The sequence below is a fragment of the Lathyrus oleraceus genome, chromosome 4 (genome assembly GCF_024323335.1).
Source record: "Lathyrus oleraceus cultivar Zhongwan6 chromosome 4, CAAS_Psat_ZW6_1.0, whole genome shotgun sequence".
Lineage (NCBI taxonomy): Eukaryota > Viridiplantae > Streptophyta > Magnoliopsida > Fabales > Fabaceae > Lathyrus > Lathyrus oleraceus.
This window is the reverse complement of record NC_066582.1, coordinates 178,244,988-178,272,376: the sequence shown is the minus strand read 5'-3', so window position 1 is coordinate 178,272,376 and position 27,389 is coordinate 178,244,988.

The following is a 27,389-nucleotide window of genomic DNA, read 5'->3' as shown; positions in this document are numbered from 1 at the left end:
TTTCCTATATTTGATAAATGTATCCCTCCCAAGAGAATAGCTCCAACTTTGGGTTTGGATGCTTTTATGGTTATAGAAAATTGGGATGTAAAAGGAATCTTTAGTGGTTTTTCAAGAAAGTTCTTAGAAGATAAAGCTGTGAAGATGGAGAAGGCTGGAAATTTGAAAGCTTTCTATGTTGTGCTAGCCCTGTTGGTATATGGGATAGTTCTCTTCCCAAATATTGACCATTTTGTGGACCATTTGGCTGTACAAATTTTCTTGTCTGGTAATCCGGGTACCTTTCCTCCTAGCTGACCTTCACTATGCTCTCCATGAGCATTATGAAAATAAGGGAGGCACTCTCTTGTGTTGTACACAGTTGTTGCATGCATGGTTCAAGTCTCACATTCCAGAAGAAGTCCCATTCGTCTCCAAAGAGCTCAAGCTATCTCAGAAGTTAGCTTCCCTTACCGCCAGTAATTTCAAGTCGTACATAAGGGAGTGGGAAACCAAAGATATTATTGTCAGAATTGGAGACTTACCAAATGTATCTTTGATAGGAACCAGGGGCTGTATCAACTACAACACTATGTTATCCTTAAGACAATATGGTTACCCTATGAATGGTCCTCCAAGAGATACTGCCTCAGATCCCTTTATCATGCACAATAGTGAAGCAGATAACCTATCGGTGAAAAAGATTAAGAGATCATGGAAAATAGTTGTTAGAAAGGGTAATGAGTTAGGTAAGAAAAACTCCATCACTCGTGAACCTTAGATTTGTCGGGTGAAGGAGAGAGTTCAGATGGTTAATCTCCCTTTTCCATTTGATCCCTCCATCTTTCCCTTGGTTCCTGAGCTATAACCCATATTTCCCGAAGATATCGAGAAGCTTAATGCTAGAATAAAGTATCTTGAAGCAGAAAATAATGAATTGATGATTAAGATTAATCGAGTTACTTTGGAGGATGAGAATATGAATGATGATCGTGAAAAGAAATCCAAAGAGCTTGAACCCACCAATAAAAGGGCTAGAGAGTCTGATGAAAGAAGGGAAAATTTTGGTCATGCCCTCAAAGGTGCCAGATATGTGTTTAAGACCAAGAACCAAGAGTTGAATCAAGCTATACACAAGATTTAAGAGTTGAAAAAAACTGTGGATAGAAACTTTTTAGATGAAGAGGGAAGCCAAATTTATCTCTCAAATCTGCATTCGTGAGCTTGAAAATACTATCCAGAAGTACAAGGATACTTTAGCCCGTGAGCAATTGCAAACAGAAGAGGCTGGAAAAGCTTGTATTCGTTTGAACTTTCAGTTAGAGCAATCCAACCAAAGGATTCAAGCACTTGAGAGTCAGGATCATGATGCTTCTTATATGCTTTTGTCAAATGAATGCAGATATTGGAGAAAACTCTATAGGGATATTGAGGTGACTAAAGTTGAGGACCAACGTATCATCCAAGGTCTCTAAAGGCTATATGTTGAGTGGAAAGGAAAATTTCTGAGGCTGTCCAGATTCTCCAATTCCATTATGCAAGAGCTACCTGGAAAGTTGCAAGAAGATGATTGGTGCATGTGTCCTGAGAACACACTGCATCAAGTTTTTAATTTCATTAAGTTTTATAAGATGATGTTGGAAGGGTTGACCACCGACCTTGCTACGGTTAAAAGGGCCTGAATTCCTTATGCTTTCTCTTGTATTTAAACTTGATTTGAATTAATGAAAAGTTGCTTGGATTCATTTATTATGTTTTATTTCTTTATTGCTTTAAATACTTGCAAACAAATGTGGTAACATTGCTGAAATAAATGATGAAATTAACCAAGAGTTTTGCAAATAAAAATGAATCCATACATGCATTCATTCATTTCAAATAAAGTCTCACTCAGTCTTTCTTCCTCTAGTTCCATGCTGAATTTTCAACACTGATACAACACTCGAGCCCGAGCTCGTCAGAGAATGGACGACCAAGAACAAGAAAGTGCTCGAATAAGAGCAGAACTGGATGACATCAAAGGAGGCATGAACCAGATGAGAGAAATTCTCCAAGCCTTGACTGCCATATTTGAAGCTCCTCAAGTGAGTGTTATTTTGGAAATCACAGGTCCCGCAGTTAAAGCCCAACCAACAAGGTCTGTACCTTGTACATTACCTCCATACGAGTTACCTTTCAACTTTGTACCCCGGGCAAAAGGAGTACAAGATACGGGGCAATAATTTCAACAAGCAGTAACTTTGCCAATATTCATTGGTGCACTTCCAGTCGTTCATACTGTTGCTCCACCAGCTGTCAATACTAGGACCGTACCACACTATGAAGATCAACATCAGATCTACCATACTGTTGAATCGTTAATTGGAGGTGATGAAGTGGGATATGAAGACTTCAGAGAGATGAAAGAGAGCTTCTAGACCCTTGAGAAGAGATTCCTAGCTATGGAGGGAAATCAAGTCTTTGGTGCTATTGCCAAAGAAATGTGTCTAGTATCTAGTTTAGTGACTTTGGCCAAGTTCAAAACACCGAATTTTGACAAATACAAGGGGCACACTTTCCCAAAGAGCCATCTCATCATGTATTACCACAAGATGGCCTCCCACATGGAAGATGGAAAACTGACGGTACACTATTTTCAAGACAGTCTGAGTGGCGCACCTTCTAAGTGGTACTTGAGCCTCAATCAGAGCAGAATCAAGTGTTTCCAAGACCTGTCATATGATTTCATCAAGCACTATAAATAAAATATGGACATGGCGCCTGATAGGAGATAGATGCAAAGCATATCCCAAAAGGACAAATAATCATTCAAGAAGTACGCCCAAAGGTGGAGAGAACTGGCCTCTCAAGTGGAACCACCTCTTGCAGAAAAAGAACTTGTTGAACTATTCATGGATACTGTTCAACCCGCGTTCTGTGAGAAGATGGTTGGAAGTACATCCTTGGGTTTCTCTGAACTTATTTCTATAGGTGTCCAATGTTGCGGCAGGAAAAATTTGAGATTAAGCTATTGATTAACTTAACTCAGAAAAGCAAAAGTCGTCACTAAACTTTACTGTTTCCAAAGGGAATGGGCAAAAGGTCGAACAAAGCCCACAAAAAGGTAAAACAAAAGAGAAATATGGATACGGGGGTTGGTTATGCAAAGGGAAGGTATTAGCACCCCTCACATCAATGGTACTTCATAGAAACCACTTGCAAATATGTGTCTATGAAAAAGCTAGGTTGTTTATTGAAAGATTTTAATTGAAAAGATATTTTGTCGCATTCGAGTGGAAAACTCAGTTTACTGCCCACAAGTATAAGGAGTTGAGCATTTGCATCAACTTGATATGGAGGAATTTTACTTGGACTTTCTCACAAGCACATCTCAACACCCAAGTGGAAAATGTCAATCATTTCTCAATATATGTAGAAGTATAGTGGTTTGCATTACTTCAAGAATAAAATAATATCCACTTTTTCCAAATAGGGCACAAAGGCACAAAAATAAGCTTGATGAGATTTTTTCTTTTTTTAGAAGTTTATGAAAGAAGGTTTAAGTATGCTTAAGTGTTTTAACATTTATTGAGAAAAATATTTTCTAGATCACTTGACAAAGTCAAGGTTTATTAAGAAAAGGGTGAAGTTTGAAAACATGAAGTTTTTAAAATAGGGAGAAGTTTTGAAAATTGAGGAAGTGAAAGGGAGATGAAGAGACTATCCTAAAGCATAAAGTAAATTACATGAAATAAAAGTTCTCATTGTAAGGTAGCCCAAGAGAAAGCCTTTGTGTGTGCAAGTGTACTAACGACAAGATGCAAGAAGCATTTGACATTAGTCAAAACAAGCATTAATTTCCCTTTGGATTAAGCCATGAGATGAATAAGAACATGATCAAATGAATACCAAAAGATCCAGATGAGTAAAAAAACACAGGGTCTCAAAGAACATCCAAGTCTTGCATTGAAGATCAAAGGGTGTAGAGAGATCATAAGGTATAAGATCAATCAAGGTGTCATATAAACTCCAACCAAAGGAGAAGAACAAAGTCATAAGGTTCAAAGTCCAAAATATTCCTCAAGAAAGTGATAGTATCACAAAGTCCATAAGATCAGATTAACGTTTTTGGGTCTTAACCATTTTATCATGTTTTTGTTCTTTTTGAAATAAGAAAATAATAACAAACATAAAGCCAAAGGGCGAAGAATATAAATGCATAAATCTAAAGAGCATAAATGTAAAGAGCATAAATTTAAAGAGCATAAAGGTAAAGTTAGGTGTTAGATGTTAGGTGTTAGACGTTAGATGTTAGTTGTAACAAGTTAGTGATCATGAGGTAAGCAATGTATGTTGCAATCATATTAGAGTACTGATACAAAGTCCTCTCAAGTCATGAAGCATAATTTTTTCAAAAACTCAAAGAGGAAAGAAGAGAGCAAGAGGCAAGATAAAATGAAGCTCAAGTGTTTGAATTAGGATCCACTATCAAACAGGTCAAAGGACCCAAACATATGGCATAATCTAGAGATGATCTATCACTAACTCAAAGTGTCAAAAATATGACCAAATGATCATCTATCAACATAATGAGTCAACCTAAAAGTACATATATTTATGATTTGAAATGTAGAAGCATGGGTCAATCAAATGAACAACTCGAGCTCAAACATCAAGTTGAACAAAAGTTCATCAAAAAAAAGATTTTTAAATTTATTAAAAAAAGAAATTAAAGAGAAAATTTTAAATCAAGCACAAAAACATAAAAGAAATGGTTGAAAAAATTAGAGAAAGTTAAGAAAAATACAAGTAAATAGATCTCAATAGTTGGATCTCAAAATGTTTGAAAATGATCAAAAAATAAATTGAAATGAAAGTTAAAAAAGAAAAAAGAAACAAAATATTAATAAATGCAAAAATTATTTTAAAAGTTATGAAAAAAAAACGTATTGGATGCAAAATATTTTTAGAAACTTTGTGCAAATAATTTGGAGAAAAATGTATTAAAAATGAGTGAGAAATTAAAACCAAAAGAAAAGGAATAAAATAAAATAAAAATAAAAATAATTAATATACAAAATAAAGAACCAACGACTAGGAATTTGAAAAAATGCGTTGTCAGGTTGCTATTGGATGGAATTCAAACTTTGGAACCAACACACATGAATAACAACTTCGTCTTTAACCTTGGTTCGATTTGGCAAATCCCTGAACTTGTGTCTTAAGCAACACCCAAGCATGGAGTTAGCTTCGAAACACATCATTGTTCATGTCTCTTTGCATCAGAGCCATTGATTGGCTCTGAGCAAAGAGAATTCTCTCAAGAACACGATGCACCATAGTTCTTCAAAGTAAAATTAAATGACTAATACATAATATAAATTCAAAATAGTTGAGGGCTTTTGATAAGTGAATCAAGAAGAATACACTGGTAACTTGTTTGCTCAGAAAAATGTAACTCGTACCTACCTTTCCCGTTGAAGCTTCAGAGGTCAACAATGGTGGATTTAGAAGTCTAGTTCCAAGGAGTTTCAAACCAAGGAAATGCTTCAGTCAGCTTCATAAGGTGCCAGTGAATGATTCTGGGTGAAGATTCGAGGCTCACAAAGCTTAAATCAAATAAATGGTTAACTGGTTTTTTGGGGTATCGAGTTCAAATGGTTTCAGAGTTTCTTTGGCTACCAGAGCTTGGAAATAAAGCTAAACGCTTCCCCTATTTATAGGAAATGAGATAAGATCATGGTATATGTGAAATGGAGACCAATTCCTTTGAATTAGGTCATACTTTTGATGATTTGAAAAGCGTGTGAAATGAGACATGAAATGCGTGAATTAGCGCTTGAAACCAATCATTTTGTGTTTGTTCAGGTGCGTTTTGCTTTGTTAAAAAGGTTGCACATGTGAAGGTGGTCCCAGATTGAGAATAGCATGAAATTTGTGACCTGAAACTTGCGCAAGAACATAGTTCATGGTAACATGTTGGAGCTTAGGCCAAATGACATTCACACGTGCGTTTTGAGATGTTTTTCGTGCCAAATGATCTCCTCATGGTGAACAATTAGATGGAAAAATAATCATATCAAAAGAGTTATTGATTTGAAAATGGCATGGATAGAAAGTTGAGGTCGTGACTTGAAATTCTAGGTCGGGCATTAGGTTGACCAGGTCTTGGACCTACTTTTGTGCATACATGGGCATCTTGGCCAATTCCGAAATTGATGGACTTAGAAGCAAAAATGATGTTTGACCCTTGAAGAAAAGTTGCAGAGGAGTTCAAATGTGACATTTAGCTCAAAGTAGATTCCAAAAATGTTTAGAAATGAGAGAGTTATGGTGTTTGGACCAAGTGACATGCCATACTTGATTTTAGGTTAATCAAACATGTACCAACTTGTGATTTCTTGCATCCAAAGTCCCAATGATGAACAATTGAATCCCAAATGAAGGAAACTTGATTTTCCTTTGAAGAATCTAGATAATTTCTTGAAAATTGGATGGAGATGGCATGGAAAAAAAAGGAACCATACTTGAATCAACTTTGAAAACATGCACAAAATTTGAAATTCTCTTGATCAAATGATTTTGAATGAAGCTTGACATGAATGTGACCTAAGGTTATAGGTCATGCCTTGAGGTGAAAACTCTTGTTGGCCAATCTTTAACCTTGAGAAGAAAAACCCTAATTTATAAACCAAGCTTGATCCTTTGATTGCAAGTCCCTACCTTATACAATAAGAAAATAAAACAACACATATTTTGTATTTTGAATAAGGTTAGCAGAGTTAGAATGCAAGCAAGAAAAATGGTAAAAAGAAAACAGAAAGGGTGCTTGATGATCTCCCCCAAAGGAAAACCCAAAGAGGTGGAGATCAGGAGGATACCATGCTTGTCATCTTGGTTGAAATGCAAATGATATGATAGGTGGAATCTTAGGGTAAAAATAAGGGTATGAGAACCGCCCCTATTTAAGTTTCTTCTATCCCTAGATATGAAGATTGGAAATCTCCATATCAACGGGATTGAAGAGGTTTAAATAAAGTAGACCCAATTTTTAACTCTAAGATGTTGCAAGATGTGTAGCGGTAAATTCATAACCATTAAGCTATGGATAAACTTAACGTCAATAAAACCAGAGTCGCCACCGCGCTTTTATTGTTTCTAAAGTAAAAGGGAAAAGTACGAACATAACCCAAAGATAAGAAGTTTTCAAATCAAAACTAATAAAATGCCAGAGATTGCAGGTAAGGGGGTTGGTTACACAGAGGGAAGGTGTTAGCACCCAAAGTGTCATAGGTACTCCTAGGAAGCCTTTTTTTATGTTTGTATGTGTTTGGGTATAAAATGATGTTGACAATAAATAGGGTGTGGGGATGAGAAAAGAATTCATTAATTATATTTTTGTGTTTGACAAGACCTTGGGACTTGTGCCTAGGTACCAACATAAAAATTAGGGATCAAAACCTCGTAGTTTGTGGTATCAATTTGAAAGTGACTTAATTGCTTTTAACAAAAATTTAAAATTTTAAGAGGCACAAAGGGCCTAAAAGAGTTTTAATGAGTGTTAGTTCTTTTTGTATTTTGAAATTTTAAGTCAATGTGATTAGATTCATTTACAAGTTTGATTTAAGAAAAGTGTTTAAAAATACAATGACATAAGGCCAAGGTTTCTAATTTGCAAGAGAGTCTAAGTTAGAAATCACAAGAAAAGAATATTTTAAAAAAAGGGGGAGAGATTTGAAATTTAAGAAATGGGAGGAGATGAAGAGACTAATCCTAAGCCAAAATTTAAAAGTTAAGAGTCGAAAAGATCTGACTAATGGGATGCAATCCAATAGACAAGAATGTCATATAGAAACCCACTTTTCCTTTGGAATTTAGAATCAAGAAATATCAATAAATAAGTAACAAGATGAAGAGAAAGGTATAAAATAAAGATAGCCACATCCAAGCTAGCAACTTCGTAGTCTTCTTCATAATCTTCCCATGTATCAGATGACATACTCCTTGATTGGCTCAGAATAAGGCATTAGACACAGGTTCAAAGTAACATTTGCATCAAGACCATGTAGAAGATGAACTCAAGTGTATACCAATACTTTGCATCAGATGAAAGCTCAAATCATAATAACTTGGTTTTAGAAATGTTGGCATTGGCCAAGTCCTTTTGCATAGGGAATGTTGCCTAATTCTATGTCCAAAGCTCAAATCAAATCCAACAGTCCACACAAACATTTGTTTTAGGGGTTTTGTTATTTATTAGGTATTTTAAGATCATAAGACCACAAACACAAACATTTGTTTTAGGGGTTTTGTTATTTATTAGGTATTTTAAGATCATAAGACCATAAAAACAAACAAGATACATAAACAAATATGTACAATCACAATATATGGCTCAAGTGAGCAAAGTGAAAATTGCATAAACATAAACAAGTTAAATGATATGTCAAATGGAAAATTGAATGGTAAATGACTTGAATTTAAATTGCATAAAGTAAATGACTTGAAACTAAAAGGAAGGAAAAAAGGCCAAGTTTCTGCACAATACCATGAAAGGGGGGAGACTTACAATCTCACTTACTATAATGCTATGCCTCAGGGTCAAAATTTAGCGCTATGTTAAGCAATCGTAATTGGACTTATGTAGAAGTCACAACTATCCGAGGCCGGGCAATAGAAATTTTGATGTTAATGCATGTTAGAGATATGGTATAATAAACCATACTCCTAAAACATACCACACATAAAAGTAAAATGGTTAAAGGATGGACCTAATCTCATCCATACTTGTATTGGTTCATCTAACATGAAGTTATTGATGAACCAATTAGCCTTAGGATATTGAGACTTCATTGGTCAATGAAAGGGATGGGATAGAATGGGATTGAAGATGAAGAGGTAGGGGAGATGAGACAAACACAAATTGGTCATGGGAGGAATTTTATCAAATTAAAATCATTCATTCATTTTGGGAGATGAAATGTACATTTCATCAATCCCCTAAATCCAATAATTTTAATCCAAAAAGAGTCAAATCAACCTTAACCAAGGCCCAAACACATAGTCAAACTTCACAAGTCATTAAAAATGGCTCAACACAATTTCTACATAATTAATCAATTAAAAAATCAAATTAAAATGAATTTAAATTAAATTATGTTTGATCAAAGACCTAAAACCTCTTCAAAACACCAAAAAAATGGCCAAGAGATTTATCCTAGGCCAAACAAGGTCAAAGGACCTTAGACAAAATTTTTCATTATTTTTGAAAAGTAAGAAGTATTTTTAAACAATTAAAAATATGCACAAAAACAATTAATTCATGAAAAATATCAAAATTAATCCAAAAAATAATTTTAATTCTGAAAATGAAAGATGAAAAAATTTGATTTTTTTTGGGGAAAGTCCCATATTTTTTGGATTAAAAATGAAATTGATATGAATTAATTAAAATTAATAGATTAAATGAAATAATTAGAAATTCAAAAAAAGGAGAGCCATCTGATCTTCCTCATTAATTGAGGTGGCATATCAGATGGTTGGAAATGCGCGCTCCACATTTTCTCAAGTCAATGCGTGTACACGCATGGTAAACAGAAGCAACGTAAGAGATTAAAACAATTCAAATAGATCAGATGGCCTGGATTGATCCAGCGCACCACCGGAGCCATAACTCCGGTCATCTTTTCCGACGAGGACCACCGGACTGGCCCAACTCAAACCTCATGAAAAATGAAAAGTGAGTACATTAATTTGAAGGAAAAATGCTCAGGAGCACGAATCTGGCATCAATTTTGTCCAATTCTAAGTATATAAAAAGATACATGGATTTGAATTTTGAGGATCATGAACTGATTTTCTTCGATTTGACCTCAAGGCAACTCAATCTTCTTGCCTACATTGATAGGACTTCAGACAACCAAAAATCATCAAGAATGGTGAAAAATTGATGGAGAATCGAAGAGTTGAAAATTCTGAAAAATCACCTTCAATGGAGCTTCAGATTGGCACGATCTTGCTTTCAATTATGCTTGGCCTTGCTTTAGATGCTTGATGGAATTGTAATGGATCAAAGAAAAGGATGGACACTTGGAGTTTCAATCTCAAAACAGTTGGAGATTTGAAACTCGATTTTCAAAGAAAATCTTCAAGCTTATCCTTCAATGGTGAGGGTTTGGGGTTGCAGGTTCAAAGCTTGGGTATGATGTCCTTAATTCTAAGCAATGAGGGTCTTATTTATATGCCATGAGATTGATTTCCACACACTTCCAAATTTGGCAAATTTTGAATTTCCCATTTTCATGGTTGCATATGCATGTGTTAGGCCCATGAGATGATGTGATCTGATCCATAATTGAATGTACACAATGCTGAAATCATGTTAGAATTCCATGCAAATGTGTGTTAAAAAATGGAAATTGAAATTATCTAAATGGTCCTTTAACTTACACCCATGCGCAAGTCTTTCATACTTTGGCCAAATGAGATGATCTTGGACTTTTTTTTAAGGTGAGATCAAGGGGAACAACTTCCATGTTGAACCTTTTTTTCATTTGAAGCTTGGATCATGATGAATTTTGAGGTGGAAGTTTGGGAAATCAAACATATTTTAAAATTTTCTAAGTCCCAAGTCAAATGTTCACTTCTTCCATTTTGAATAACTTTTTATATGGACTTCAAATGAGAAAAGTTCCTTCATCAAAGTTGTACCTCTTTTAAACCTATTCAATGTGGTCACGAATTTGACCTCATTTGGATTTGGCAAGAAGGAGTTATGCATTTTAGAATTAGAGGAAAATCACTTGTTCAATGGTAGTGGCCCAAAATGACCTATAATGTCTCCTCTTGGCACATGCATTTTCAAGTTGAATTTGCACTTCATACAAACAAAAAAGTTGAAGCAGACATCTTGAATTTGATCATTTTATTTGGATGGCTTCCATATAATAAAAAATGAGCAAGTTATGGTCTTGGGAAGTTGACCTCCAAACTAGGGTTCAGACAAAATGACCTATAATCGTTCACCATAAAAAATGACTTTCCAAGCAAAACTAGATCTTGAACTCAACATGAAAGTTGTTTGGAATGTAATTTTGATTAAAGTTTATCTTGGAATCATTTTCATATGACAAATATTGTAGGAGATAGGGTCTAGGGAACCCTAGTTTTGACTAGTTGACTTTCTCTGATCAACCACCATGAACCAACTTGCTAACTTGACATTCTCTTGACTTTTGGGACTCATGGAGGATAATATATGCATAAGATGATGTAATGTGAATTATCCCTTGAAATATTTGATGAATTGTTGAATAAAATTGTTGAAGAAGTCACAAAAGGTACCTAGATGAATTAGGGGTCCAAGGCAAACAACTCCAAAATCTCGATAATTTCTTTATCAAAATAACACGTGAAGATCATGGGGATCCATATATGATGCTTAGAGTCAATGTAAACCAATTATTTATTGTGCTCCTTTCATTGAGGGTCTTAAACCATAGATATGAGCTTGATAGAGCATACGTGAACACACACACTACCAACAAAAGCAACAAACTATACATTGACATATTTTTGGTATTTTGGTTAGTAAAATAATGAAAGGAAAAGTATGATACAATCAAAAGTGATTGATGACCTCTCCCAATGAAACCCAATGAATGAGGGGTAAGGAGGATGCCAAGGTGTGATCTTAATGCTAATGCATATGATGAGATAGCATGAGGGATCTTAAGGTCAAAATTAGGGTCTTACAACTGCCCCTATTTAAGGACATTCTAGCTGAGGAGGTGATGGTTAAAATCTTCATATCGACTCAGTAGAGTGGACTTAAATAACAACATATAAAAACAAATTTTGGTCCCTAAGAGACCTCATGATGCATATTATATGAATGTTAAAAATAACCTATGTGGGGAAAATGTTGCCATAAAGGAAAAGAATTCGGAGACACTAAAAGTCCGCAGGAGCATAATACATTCCATAAGGAAAAATTCACTGGGGAGACAGAGACTCTGGGGGATAAAAGGTTGTGCGTAGGCGAGGCTACGACTTAAAATTTCTGGGGGACACGAGGGACTCCATGAAAGTAAATCAATGGAAAGACTCAGTCGGGGTTAAGGGGAAAATTTGCAGGGGAAACGGGTAAATCAAGGCGAAACTGAAATACTCAAACCAAACAGGAAACGACAATTTCATTGAGGAAAAACACTCAAACTCAACTGGGGAAGAACGAACTTCAACACAGAAGTGATATAAGTATATTATCCATTACCGGTTACTGGGTAAGGAGATAACATAATCTGACAGAGGGGACATCCGTTACCGGTAAGGGTGAACATATTAAGGATGACTCTCCGAGGGCAACATAAGGTGTATTAATTACCAGTTACTAGATAAGAATAACCAGCTGGGGAAAAGCCAAATAGGGTTTACAACTACCGGTTACTGGGAAGAAGACCGTAAAGAAAGAGAATATCCGTCACTAGTTAAAGTGAACATATCAAGGATAGACTCAAAGGGGAGAATATTTGTTATCATTTAAGATGAACATATCAAGGATAGACTGCCAGGGAAAATAGGAATTACATCTATCAGTTACTAGATAAAATATCGAAAAGAGAATATTTGTCACCGGTTAGGATGAACATATCAAGGATAGACTCCGAGGGGAGAAATAGGAATTACATCTATCGGTTACTAGATAGAAAACCAGAAAGAGAATATTTGTCTCTGGTTAAGTTGCACATATCAAGGATAGACTCCGCAGGGAGAAGCAGGATTTACAACTATCGGTTACTGGGCAGAAAACCACAAAGAGGAGGAAACCCGTCATCGGTTAGGATGAACATATCATGGATTAACCCTCTGGGAAATAAAATATGGATTACAACTACCTTAGGTAGAATACCAAAACGAGAATATCCGTCATCGGTTAAGATGAACATATCAAGGATAGACTTAAAGGGAAGAATACCCATCATCGGTTATGATGAACATATCAAGGATAGAATTCCAGGGAAACGTGAAAATGGATCCGCTGGGGAAAATAAGAGGAAGTAGATTACTATTACCGGGTATTGGGTAAGAGTAAAGCACTCGCAAATCGAGAAGAATATTACCATTTATTGGGTAACAAATCTCGGGGGATCAAGGTATCTATCTAGGCAAGATCTAGATAGAAAAAGTCAATCAAAAACTCAACCCAATAAGGATATAACTCAGGGGGAATGGTTCCATCTAGATAATCAACTGGGGAGGAAGCTGAAATAATGATCATCCACGAGGAAATAACTCAGTGGGGAATGAGAAAGGTTAAATCCTTTCTACCTAAGGGGGCTGACACTCTACCATTGAAAGAGGAAAGACACACCAAATTTGCATGGGGGAGAGGATACCACCATAGTAGAGGATCAGAAAAAGAATGAATCATAAAATGCAATAATAATACAATAATGAAATCTATGAATGTATATGTATATGTATATATGATTATTATGCTGACAAAACAATCACAAGGATATAAATGTCAATGGTTTGAATCATTGTTACAACACTCAGCCAATCTCAACAGGATGAAGGCATCAACTGGAGAAAGAGATGTTAAGGATGAACATGAATTATCCGTCTCGAAGGCTCGACCCTGGTTGAGGAAAGAGGACAGATTTGCTGAGTACCTGCACCATCAACTATGTGGGGACGAGAGATATTGCTCAAGAATCAGTGCTAACAGGGATCAGGCACAAACTCTACTGACGACTCGAGCAGGGTAACAATCTGTGCTGAGTCTATGCAAACCGCTGAGACGATGCGCCTAAAACTCAAAGATAGAGAGGCAAATACGAACTTAGTTGGGGAAACCAATAAAACTCGGCTGGGGAAGTTGAGTTTCTATTCGGAAAAGATGACCGAACCAACTACTTGGGGAAGACCACCAATGCTTCACATTTTGGGACTTACCTGTTCTCAGATTGTTGTTGATGTTCCTTTAATGGAATCGATTGCTCTTAAAAAGTAATTGCTTTTATTATTTTAAGAAAAATATGATTTTGATATTTAAATTCAATTTCAAAATGATCATAATAAAATTTAATTCTATTCAGCTGAATAAATAAGAGTAGAAACAATTGGATAAAAAGCTCAACTTTTTTTAATAGAATGGTAGTCTGTAAATGACAAGACTTTATAGATCCTTACAAAAGTTGAAAAATGGTAATTTACATGGAAGAGGGATACATTGAATACAATGATTACTACTCCTTTTTCCAACTTTGATATCCACTGTGCTCTTGGTTTCAGTTGAAGATGAATCAGAACCAAATGACGTACTCAAGAATGTCTTCAAGACTGAAGATCAACAGGATGCAGTTACTTGCCATAATCCCTAATTTGTGCATAAATTGCCCCAAGGGGGGGGGGGGGGTACTCAATTTATCGGGATAAATATTTCTGTTTTATGTCTCTAACTTTTGCCATCGAGACGCTCATTTTTGCCTAAGCCGCCCTTTCGGGTTTTCAACTTAGCGAGCTGTTCTTTTCTTTTTAGGCGAAGTATTTCTTGACTGCATCGGAGTTCATAGGACACGTGAACTCTTCCCCATCCATAGTTGTAAGGATCAAAGCACTACATGGAAAGGCTCTCTTAACAACATATGGGCCTTCATAATTAGGAGTCCATTTGCCCCTAGAATCTGGTTTAAAAGATAAGATTTTCTTGAGCACAAGGTCACCTTCTCTGAATACACGAGGTCTGACCTTATTATCAAATGATTTCTTCATTCTTTGCTGATATAACTGACCATGACACATGGAAGTTAACCTATTCTCTTCAATTAAGTTCAGCTCGTCACATCTGGTCTGACACCATTCAGCTTTTGTCACCTTGGCTTCCATCAGCACACACATTGATGAGATATCAACCTCTACCGGAAGCACAACTTCCATGCCATAAACAAGTGAGAAAGGAGTTTCCCCAATTGAAGTGCGGATGGATGTACGATACCCGTGCAAAGAAAATGGGAGCATCTCATGCCAATCCTTGTACGCCACAACCATTTTCTGAATGATCTTCTTAATGTTCTTGTTGCAGCTTCAACAACCCTATTCATCTTGGGTCTATAGGGAGAAGAATTATGATGAGCGATCTTGAATTCTTTGCAAAGAGCATCCACCATATTATTATTCAAGTTTGATCCATAATCAATAGTGATCTTACTCGGCACACCATAACGACATATAATCTGAATCTTGATAAACCTCACAATAACTTGCTTGGTCAAATTTGCATACGATGCCGCTTCAACCCACTTTGTGAAGTAGTCAATAGCCACCAGAATGAAACGATGTCCATTCAAAGCTTTGGGCTCAATCATGCCAATCATATCAATTCCCCACATAGAGAAGGGCCATGGGAAGGAAATTACACTCAACAGCCAATAATCAGATTCCATTGTCAGCCAATAGTAACTGCTCTCAACATCTTCTTTGCAATAGCATGTCCATTGGAATGAGTACCAAAGGAACCTTCATGCAATCGGTCATCAATAAGTCTGCTTATTGTCTATCCACGAATCTGAGCAAAACCATATCGAAGTTTCTCTTGTACAACACATCACCATTCAGGTAGAAATTGCCAGCTAACCTCCTCAAAGTCTTCTTATCTTTCAGAGATGCCCCAGACGGGTAAATCTGACTTTGGAGAAAACACTTGATATCAAAATACCACAACTTTTCATCTTTGATCTCTTCAACAGCAAACATATGAGCTGGCCTATCTAGACGCATCATAACCAAATTGGGAACTTCATTCCAGAATTTTACCATAATCATTGAAGCCAACGTTGCAAAAGCATCTGCCATCCGGTTTTCATCTCGAGGGATATGATGAAATTCCACCTTTGTAAAGAAAGTTAAAATTATCCTCGCATAATCTCTATATGGTATCATATCAGGTTGATTCGTCTCCCATTCACCTTCGATTTGATTCACAACCAAAGTTGAATATCCATACACGTCCAAATACTTTCTGAGATCAATGGCCTCTTCAAGCCTCATAATGCAAGCTTCATACTCAGCCATATTGTTCGTCCACTTGAAAGTCAATCTAGATATAAATGGAAAATGAGTGCCTTGAGGAGTAATAATCATTTACCGCATGCCATTACCATACTGGTTAACAACTCCATCAAATACCATGCCCCAACGAGACCCAGGTTCTGGCCCTTCTTCAAGCAATGGTTCATCACAATCTTTCATCTTTAAATACAAGATCTCTTCATCAGGAAAATCATATTGCACTGCCTGATAATCTTCAATAGGTTGGTGAGCCAAATGGTCAGCCAAGGCACTACCTTTAATAGCTTTTTGAAATCGGTATTCGATGTCATACTCAGATAATAACATTTTCCAATGTGCAATCATCCTAGTTAAAGCAGGCTTCTCAAAAATATACTTGATTGGATCCATTTTGGATATCAACCAAGTGGTATGATTTAACATATACTGACGCAGACGCTTAGCAGCCCAAGCCAATGCACAACATGTTTTTTCAAGCATAGAATACTGAGTCTCACGGTTGGTAAATTTCTTACTGAGGTAGTAAATTGCATATTCTTTCTTTCCAGTTTCGTCTTGTTGACCAAGAACACAACCCATACTTTCTTCAAGCATAGTCAAAAGATTTCTGGAAATCCTCAATGTAATCAGAAGATTGATCTTTCCGAAGAAGCTTGAATATAGGCGCACACGTCGCAGTCATATGCGATATGAATCTTGAGATATAATTCAAGTGGCCGAGAAAACCTCTGACATGCTTCTCGGTTTTGGGCGCAGACATCTCTTGTATTGCTTTGACCTTGGCAGGATCAACTTCAATACCCTTCTTGCTGATAATAAAGCCCAACAACTTTCCAGAACGAACACCAAAAGTACATTTATTGGGATTCAAGCGGAGTTTGTACGTCCTCAAACATTGGAATAGCTTCAGCAGATGCTTAACATGTTCTTCTTCATTACTGGGTTTAGCAATCATATCATCAACATATACTTCAATTTCTTTATGCATCATATCATGATAAAGAGTTGTCATTGCTCTCTGGTATGTTGCACCAACATTCTTTAAACCGAAAGGCATCACTATATAACAGAATGTTCCCAGGGTGTAATGAATGTGGTCTTCTCCATATCTTCGGGTTCCATTTTGATCTGGTTATAACCGAAAAATCCGTCCATAAACGAAAATACTTTGAATTTAGCTGTATTGTCTACCAACATATCAATGTGTGGCAGAGGAAAATCATCTTTCGGACTAGCTTTGTTCAAATCTCTATAATTGACACACATGCAGACTTTTCCATCCTTCTTAGGAACATGCACGATATTAGCCACCCATTGCGAATACTCAACGGTAACAAGGAAACCTGCATCGATATTCTTTTACACTTCTTCTTTGATCTTTACAGCCATATCAGGGTGAGTCCTCCTCAATTTCTGCTTGACTGGCGGGCATTCTGGCTTCAACGGTAATCTATGCTCCACAATCTCAGAATCCAAACCAGGCATGTCTTGATAGGACCAAGCAAACACATTTGAATAATCTCGAAGAAGATCGATTAACCCTTTCTTAACCCCGGGACACAGTTGAGACCCAATCATGGCTTCCTTCACATCATCTTCGGGATCCAAGTTGACTAACTCAACCCGCTCTTCGAATGGTTGAATGGCTTTTTCCTCGTGCTCAAGTAGACGAGACAATTCATCATATACTTCTTCATCAATCTCTTCCTCAGCCTCAAACACAGGGAAATCAAAGTTTGGAGAGGACGTAGGATCATTATATTCAATGAGTTTAGAAACCAACCTGCATAATGATTTGATATTTTGATTTTAGAGAAGTGAATTGTGACCAAATATTATGTAGGTGGACAATTTATTATTTATTTATTTATGTGTTATGTGATTACCATTTTCAGAAAATCAAGAAGTAAAAATGAAAACATCATAGATGTGGATGAATAGAATTGCATTTTATTGATGATAAAATTTGAAAATGCCTAACAATGTTCGCTTCTCCCTTAGGCATAGGAGAAGGATTTTCTCAAAATAATGAAAAAACAAATTACTTAGAGTGATGGACAATAACAGGAACATCAACAGCAACCCAATTGTTGCAAGCCTTTCCATGCGTCACAAAATTGACGCAATCTTCATCTTCATCGTCCTCGATCACAGCAGCTGAGTGTTGTTCATTACCATGGATGAACCTTCCACTGTGGAAACTCGGTTGCATATCTTCAGTTTTAACATGAGACGACCCTTGCTGAAATCCCAATTCGGCTCTATTCTTGTTCTCGACGACCTCTACCATACAACCCCACTGATCTGAACTGCCATCTTCAATAATTTTCTGTGTATCTTTGAAAGAGGACATGGGTGTCCCCATTTCCTTCACTTCAGCAATAGATAGAGCTTGGAACAGAGTTCCAACCTCCTCCTCAACTTCGACATATGAAAAAGATGACAGATGGCTCACCAACAACGTTTTCTCTCCACCCATAATGACAAGCTTGCCATTCTTCACAAATTTCAATTTTTGGTTCAGAGTAGACGTCACAGCTCCAGCCTCATGGATCCATGACCTTCCCAACAAGCAACTATAGGCTGGGTGGATATCCATTACTTGAAAAGTAATATGAAAATCACTCGGACCTATCTTTACTGGAAGGTCCACTTCTCCTATAACAGTCTTGCGAGATACATCAAAAGGCATGACGATTACACCACTATACCTCATCGGGGCGCCCTGATAGGACAACCTTGACAGAGTTGACTTGGGGAGTACATTCAAAGAAGAACCGGTATCAACCAACACATTTGACAATGCATCCTCCTTAGAATTCATCGATATATGCAGTGCTACATTGTGATTTCTGCTTTCCTCAGGAAGTTCTTCATCACAAAAGCTCAAGTTGTCGCAGGAAGTGATGTTAGCCACAATGTGGTCAAATTGATCCACAGTTACATCGTGTTCTACATAGGCTTGCTCCAACACTCTTTCAATGCTTCTCTGTGCGCTTCAAAATTCATGAGCAGAGACAACACTGAAATCTTCGAAGGAGTTTGGAGCAGCTGCTCCACCACATTAAATTCTCTTTTCATAATCAATCTCAACACTTCATCGTCATTATTAGGATTAAATTTGTTGGATTCACCAGACTGACACATTGGAGCACTAATTGGATTTACTGCAGGTACATCAACCTTCTTACCAACAGACACATCTTCTATCACCTCTTTCGGAAAGACAGGTCCAAAAACACGACCGTTACGGGTCACCTTCGCAATATCGACGATGTTCACAACAGAATTGCTCGTAGGCAACGAAACCTCTTGTCCGTTTTCCACCATGGTAGCATTATATTGGTACATAACAACTCTATCGGATGTATACGGGAAGAGGCCCGCTAACCGTATTACTAACCACAATACCGATCTGTTGACGTTGTTACTGCTGCTGCTGTCAAACTGAATTACTACCTGCTTCGGGGTCTTAAACACTGATACTATCACATTAACATAGTCTATATCCTTTGATTGACAGACTTGGATAAGCCCTTCATCCATTAACCTCTGAATATCCCTCTTGACAATGACACATCCTTGAGGGTTCAGACTGCAAATCACATAACCATCATGGTCATGCTCACAATTACTAACCAAGCAGATGTCTCTATGAATTGCGACCAAAGATTGTCGGATATGACGAACATCATAAACCTTATATTCTCCCGGGCAACCATCTACCATATTAACAAAGGAATTACCATGAGCGGGTAATGGGTTAGCTTTCATGTTCGGCGCATGGTCCTTAAAGGACACTATCCCACTTTTTTACAAGCTTCTGGACCTCATACTTCAACAGGTAACAATTTCCGATATCATGGCCAGGAGCTCCTTGATGAAACGCACAACGGAGTTCGGGCTTATACCATCATGGAAATTGTTCTAGAATTTGAGGAGAATTTCTTGGCAGGAGGAGGTTCTTGAGAACCAAAGATGGATAGAGTTCGGCGTATGACATAGGAATAGGGTCAAAAGAGACCTTCTTCCTCTCGAATTTTGGTTGTTGTTGATTATTGATGTTGTTGTTGTAGTTGTTTTTTCTTTATTGTGGCTATTGTTGACGTTGTTGTTGAACTGACATTGATTGATTGTTTGAAAATACTGGAATAACTGATGAAACTTGGTGATGATGCTGATGTAGTTGCGGATTTCTTTTGGCATGAGGCCTCTTCTGCCTCCCTACTAACACTGCATTAGTTCCACCTTCCTTCTTTCTGTCGAAACTACTTCCATACTTCTTGCTCGATGACACCTCTTCCTTAGACAGACCTCCCTCTCGGACCCCTTCTTCCAACCTCATCCCCATGTTTACCATTTCGGTAAAATCATTGGGGGAACTAGAAATCATTCGTTCATAATAAAACGAACTCAGGGGCTTAAGGAAAATCTTGGTCATCTCCTTTTCTTCCAACAGAGGATTGATCTGAGAAACAAGCTCTCTCCACCTCTAGGCATACTCCTTAAATGTCTCTTTATCTTTCTGAGACACAGACCTCAACTGGTCTCTATTAGGCGCCATGTCCATGTTGTACTTAAACTGTCTCACAAAAGCTTCACCCAAATCGTTAAATATGCGAACACTTGCACTATCTAGCCCCATGTACCACCTCAAAGCGGCACCAGTCAGACTGTCTTGGAAGTAGTGAATCAATAACTAATCATTATCAGTTTGCATTGGCATTTTCTTGGCATTCACAACAAGATGGCTAAGTGGACAAGTATTTCCCTTATACTTTTCAAAGTTAGGGCCTTTGAACTTCATCGGGATCTTGACATTCGGCACTAAGCAAAGTTCATCATCACTCTTACCGATCAAGTCATTTCCTCTCAACTTCTTCAATTTCTTTAGAAGCTCAAGGAACTGATCCTTCATCTCATCCATCTTCTCATAAACATCCGGACCCTCAGACGACTTGGAATGGTAGATGGTGTCCTCAACTCGAGGCAGAGTGTGAACGATTGGAGGCGGCACAGACATGACCGGGCTAGATGCCGACATAGAAGCAAAGGTGGGTGAAAACCCTTCAGGCATGAAATTTGGTGACATTCTCCACGGGTATCCAGCAGGCATATTCGGACCAGATTGAGTAGCAGCCACAGGCACAGTCGAGGAAGCAACCTCAGAAATGACAGTCCTTTGAGGAGGAGGAGTTGTAGGAATTGGAGAAGACTGATTCTGGGCAGCTAGAACAGACTCCATCATATCAGTCAGACGAGCAATCTCACCTTTCAGTTCTTGGTTCTCGGTTCTCTTGCTCTAAATGCTCCATGATTCTAGGTTGATTGGCGCGAGTGTTGTATCGGTGAGTCATCTTGGCTGAAGTACAGAAGAATAACCGATAAGACGTATGGTAGAAAAAACCTGCTATGCAAATGATTCATATAATTTCGAAGGATTACACTGAGTACAATTTTAGAAACCAAAATACAAATACAAGAGAAAAGGAAACTAATCATCCTAAGGATCCCCTAACAACAGTGTCAGATGATCTAGCAGCAGGTGTTTACTTCCTTCGAATGTGTCGAATCTCGGACTCAAAGGATGTCTTCATCTGAGCCTTCTCGAGGACAAGTTGATCAACAATCTTCTTCCAAGCACCGAAAGGCTGAGGCATACTAGAGGAAGATGGACCCTCTGGCTCTCTCTGTGTCTTCACTGCTCGGTCTTCAAGAAGCTCAATAAGCGTATCTTTGTCCTTAGACTCAAGCTGCGACTCCTCATGCTTTCGGATCAAAGCATGGAACCGCTCTTCCCACATATCCTTCTCTTGCTTCATCTTGGCGAGTACGTCTTCCAACTCCTCTATATCTTCGTTAGGGAGAGTTAATGGCTCAGCCACAACCATAGACATAGGTCTCTCACAAGCATAAGGCATCTTCAACTCCAAAGCTCTCTTCTTCACCTAAGTAGTGTAAGCCTCCAAAGCTACACAGTTGCACGGACCAAGCTCGGATCTTCCTTTCCTATGCACATTATGCCAAGCATGTACCATCCTCTGCTTCAAATGTTGGGGATCTTTACCCTCTTGATATAAAAGACCTTCTAACTAAGTGTTATTAGGTTTGTCTCTCAAGGGGAACCCAAGTTGACGACGAGCCAAAGCAAGGTTGTAGTTGATTCCTCCTTGTGTACCAATGAGAAGCACATCAGAGAATTCACCACAACTATCAATAATATCCAAGCTACTCAATGAAGAAGCATACAAAAAAATATCATCATTAGTGAGGGACATAAGTCTTTGAGACCACCGTAGACATTGTTTGTTTTCCACAAAAGCAGGTGTCTGAGGCAAGTGCGAAATAAACCACTTGTACAGAAGAGGAACACAACACACAATTGTTCCACCACCTTTAGAATTCCTTAGATTCAAAGAGAAGTACACATCACCCAACATAGTAGGTACATGATTCCCAATCAAGAAGATTCTAATGACGTTAACATCAACAAAATCGTCGATGTTAGGGAACAAAGCCAAACTATAGATGAGCAACACAAAGATGGCTTCAAAAGCATCCACACTACCGGCCTGAGAAAAAGCAGTAGCTTTCCCAAATAGGAACTCAGAAGTTAACCCAAATATTCCTCCTTTCTTCACCAAATAAGCCTCAATTTCAGACTTCTTCAGATGAAGAGCTTCAGCTGTAATATGAGATCTGGGAATCTCCTCCAATCCACTAAAGGAAACTTGTCAGAAACAGGTATTCCCAAGAGTTGGACATACTCCTCTAACGTAGACATAAGCTGATAATTGGGAAAAGTAAAGCAACAGTAGATAGGGTCGTAAAACTGAACCAACACACTCAAGAGTCCTTCAACCACATCAGCAGAACACACAGATAGAAGCTTCCCATGATGTTGCTTGAAGTCCAAAGAATCTAATACAAAAGATGATAGCTTCCTTAGCTCTTTCAAATCAGAACATCTGAAACTGTACTTCTTAGTGTTTCTTCGTCCATAATCCATAGTTTGAAAATATTTGCAAATAAAACCTCAGTTCCTTGAAGCTTTTTTTCATGTGATGAATGTTATGATGCGCATGAATGCATGAATGCAACAATCACAAATAAGGGATCACACACAAGGAAAAAATAAATAAGAGGTCAAGGGATGAATCAAGTCATCCTCAAGATCAATCATCCATTTGGTGGATTATGGTTTTCACCTTATCAACACCCAAGTTCCATTGATATTGACAAGACTTGATTGGATCAATAGAGAATCAAAGGCTTTGTTACGAGTCACCAGCTTGGAGTCAGGTTAAGAACCATCCCCAAAGGAGTGTACTAAGGATAAAAACCTATAGATCATGTTCGAAAAAGTTCCCAGAGTCTTAATTCCATCTACCAGATATTATAGGTTAGGATGACTGACTCATCAACCAATAATATTCTCAAGAGAAACTCGTCTGAGTGTAGTATCGCATAACAACTGTTTTCATGTCTACACTTGAACAGTCTCTACACTACGTCCTAAATAAGCCAAGTTGGGTTAAATGTTCTACGGTCCTCAGCTTCTCGGACCCCAAATCAAAGAAAGTAATGCCTAACCACAAATAACTTGTCTGACATTCATAACTCCAAAACGGTCTCCACTAAGCAGATGGATCTCAAGCCAACTTGTTAAGGACTACTCCACATAAGTCGAACATGACTATACCATTCTCCAATCTTAATTTCACTCAAGTTCGGGTTAGAACTTATCTCACCACTCAGAGATCACCAAGCACAACAAGCATATTATATCATACAAACAAGTATACAAACATCAAATATACAATTATATACACATAAAAAAGTAGACTAAACCCACTGAGGACTATTCCCTAGGCAAGTCGCCACTTAATTTCTGTAGCGGTAAATTCATGACAATTAAGCTATGGATAAACTTAACGTCAATAAAATCGCGCTTTTATTGTTTCTAAAGTAAAAGGGAAAAGTACAAACACAACCCAAAGATATGAAGTTTTCAAATCCACTTTTCCTAAGCCAAAATTTAAAAAGTTAAGAGTTGAAAAGATCTGACCAATGGGATGCAATCCAATAGACAAGAATGTCATATAGAAACCCACTTTTCCTTTGGAATTTAGAATCAAGAAATATCAATAAATAAGTAACAAGATGAAGATAAAGGTATAAAATAAAGATAGCCACATCCAAGCTAGCAACTTCATAGTCTTCTTCATAATCTTCCCATGTATCAGATGACATACAACTTGATTGGCTCAAAATAAGGCATTAAACACAGGTTCAAACATTTATTTTAGAGTTTTGTTGTTTATTAGGTATTTTAAGGTCCTAAGACCACAAACACAAACAAGATACATAAACAAATATGTACAATCACAATATATGGCTCAACTGAGCAAAGTGAAAATGGCATAAACATAAACAAGTTAAATGATATGTAAAATGGCAAATTGAATGGTAAATGACTTGAAACTAAATTTCATAAATTAAATGACTTGAAATTAAAAGCAATAATAATAAAAGTTAGTCAAATGTTAGTTGATTAGATGTTAGTGAAGTTTTGCTTTTCAATTAGTTAAGTCATTCTTTGGAGAACACTCAACCCTCTATTCACAAGCATGGATCCTTGAACCAAGACATCATCCAAAGGAAGGAAAAATGCCAATTTTCCATACAATACCATGAAAGGGGGGATACTTACAATCTCATTTACTAGAATGCTATGCCTTTGGGTAAAAATTTAGCACTATGTTAAGCAATCGTAATTGGACTTATGTAGAAGTCACAACTATCTGAGGTCGGGCAATAGAAATTTTGGTGTTAATGCATGTTAGAGATATGGTATAATGAACCATACTCTTAAAACATACCACACACAAAAATAAAATGATCAAAGGATGGACCTAATCTCATCTATACTTGTATTGGTTCATCTAACATGAAGTTATTGATGAGCCAATTAGCCTTAGGATATTGAGACTTCATTGGTCAATGAAAGGGATGGGATAGAATGAGATTGAAGATGAAGAGGGAGGGGAGATGAGACAAACACAAATTGGTCATGGGAGGAACTTTATCAAATTAGAATCATTCATTCATTTTGGGAGATGAAATGTACATTTCATCAATCCCGTAAATCCAATGATTTTAATCCAACAAAAGTCAAATCAACCTTGACCAAGGCCCAAACACATAGTCAAACTACACAAGTCAATAAAAATGGCTCAACAAAATTTCTACACAATTAATTAATTAAAATGCATCTAAATTAAATTGTGTTTGATCAAAAACCTAAAACCTCTTCAAAACACCAAGTAAATGGCATAGAGATTTATCCTAGGTCAAACAAGGTCAAAGGACCTTAGACAAAAAATTTCATTATTTTTGTAAAGACAGAAGAACTTTTTAAACAATTAAAAATATGCAAAAAAACAATAAATTCATGAAAAATATCAAATTAATCCAAAAAATATTTTTATTTCAGAAAATGAAAGAGGAAAATATTTGAATTTTTTGGTGAAAGTCCCATATTTTTTTGTATTAAAAACGAAATTGATATGAATTAATTAAAAATAATGGATTAAATGAAATAATCAGAAATTCAAAAAAAGGAGAGCCATCTGATCTCCCTCATTAATTGAGGTGGTAGATCAGACGGTTGGAAATGCGAGCTCCACATGTTCTCAAGTCAATGCATGTACATGCATGGTAATTAGAAGCAACGCAAGAGATTAAAACAATTCAAATAGATCAGATGGCCTGGATTGATCCAACGTACCACCAGAGCCCTAGCTCCGGTCATCTTCTCCCGCGAGGACTACCGGACTGGTCCAACTCAAACCTCATGAAAAATGAAAAGTGAGTACACTAATTTGAAGGAAAAATGCTCAAGAGCACGAATCTGGCCTCAATTTTGTCCCATTCCAAGTATATAAAAAGATATAGGGATTTGAATTTTGAGGATCATGAACTGAGTTGCTTCGGTTTGACCTCATAACAACTCAATATTCTTGCATACATTGATAGGACTTCAAACAACCCAAAATCAATAAGAATGGCGAAGAATTGAGGGAGAATGGAAGTTGAAATTATCCAAATGGTCCTTTAACTTACACCCATGCACAAGTCCTTCATACTTTGGTCAAATGAGTTCATCTTTGACTTTTTGGAAAGGTGAGATCAAGGGGAACAACTTTCATGTTTAACACTTATTCATTTGAAGCTTGGATCATGATGAATTTTGAGGTGGAAGTTTGGAAAATCAAACATATTTGAAATTTTTCTAAGTCCCAAGTCAAATGTTCACTTCTTCCACTTTGAATAACTTTTTCTATGGACTTCAAATGAGAAAAGTTCCTTCATCAAAGTTTTACCTATTTCAAACATATTTAATTTAGAAAAAAATTTGACCTCATTTGGATTTATCATGACGGAGTTACACATTTTAGAAATTTAGGAAAATCACTTGTTCAATGGTAGTGGCCCAAAATGACCTATAATGTATCCTATTGGCACATGCATTTTCAAGTTGAATTTGCACTTACTTCAAACATAAAGGTTTAAGTATACATCTTTAATTGGATCATGAAATTTTAATGTATTCTATATCATAAGAAATGAGCAAGTTATGGTCTTGGTAAGTTGACGTCCAAACTATGGTTCAGACCAAATGACCTTTTATCGTTCACCATAAAAAATGACTTTCCATGAAAAACTAGTTCTTGACCTCAACATGAAAGTTGTTTGGAATGTAATTTCGAGTAACTTTTATCTTGGAATCATTTTTATATGACACAAATTGTAGGATATAGGGTCTAGGGAACCCCAGTTTTGACCAGTTGACTTTCTCTGATCAACAACCATGAACCAACTTGCTAACTTGACATTCTCTTGACTTTTGGGACTAATGGAAGATCATATATGCATAAGATGATGTAATGTGAAGTATACCTTGAAATATTTGATCAATTGTTGAAGAACCATGTTTTAGAAGTCACAAAAGGTACCAAAATGAATTAGGGTTTCCAAGGCAAACAACTTCAAACTCTTGATAACTTCTTGATCAAAATAACATGTGAAGATCATGGGGATCCATATATGATGCTTAGAGTCAATGTAAACCAATTATTGATTGTGCTCCTTGCATTGAGGGTCTTAGACCCTAGATATGAGCTTGATAGAGCATAGGTGAACACACACACTACCTACAAAAGCAACAAACTCTACATTGACATATTTTTGGTATTTTGGTTAGTAAAATAATGAAAAACAAAGTATGATACAATCAAAAGTTCTTGGTGACCTCTCCCAATGAAACCCAATGAATGAGGGGTAAGGAGGATGTC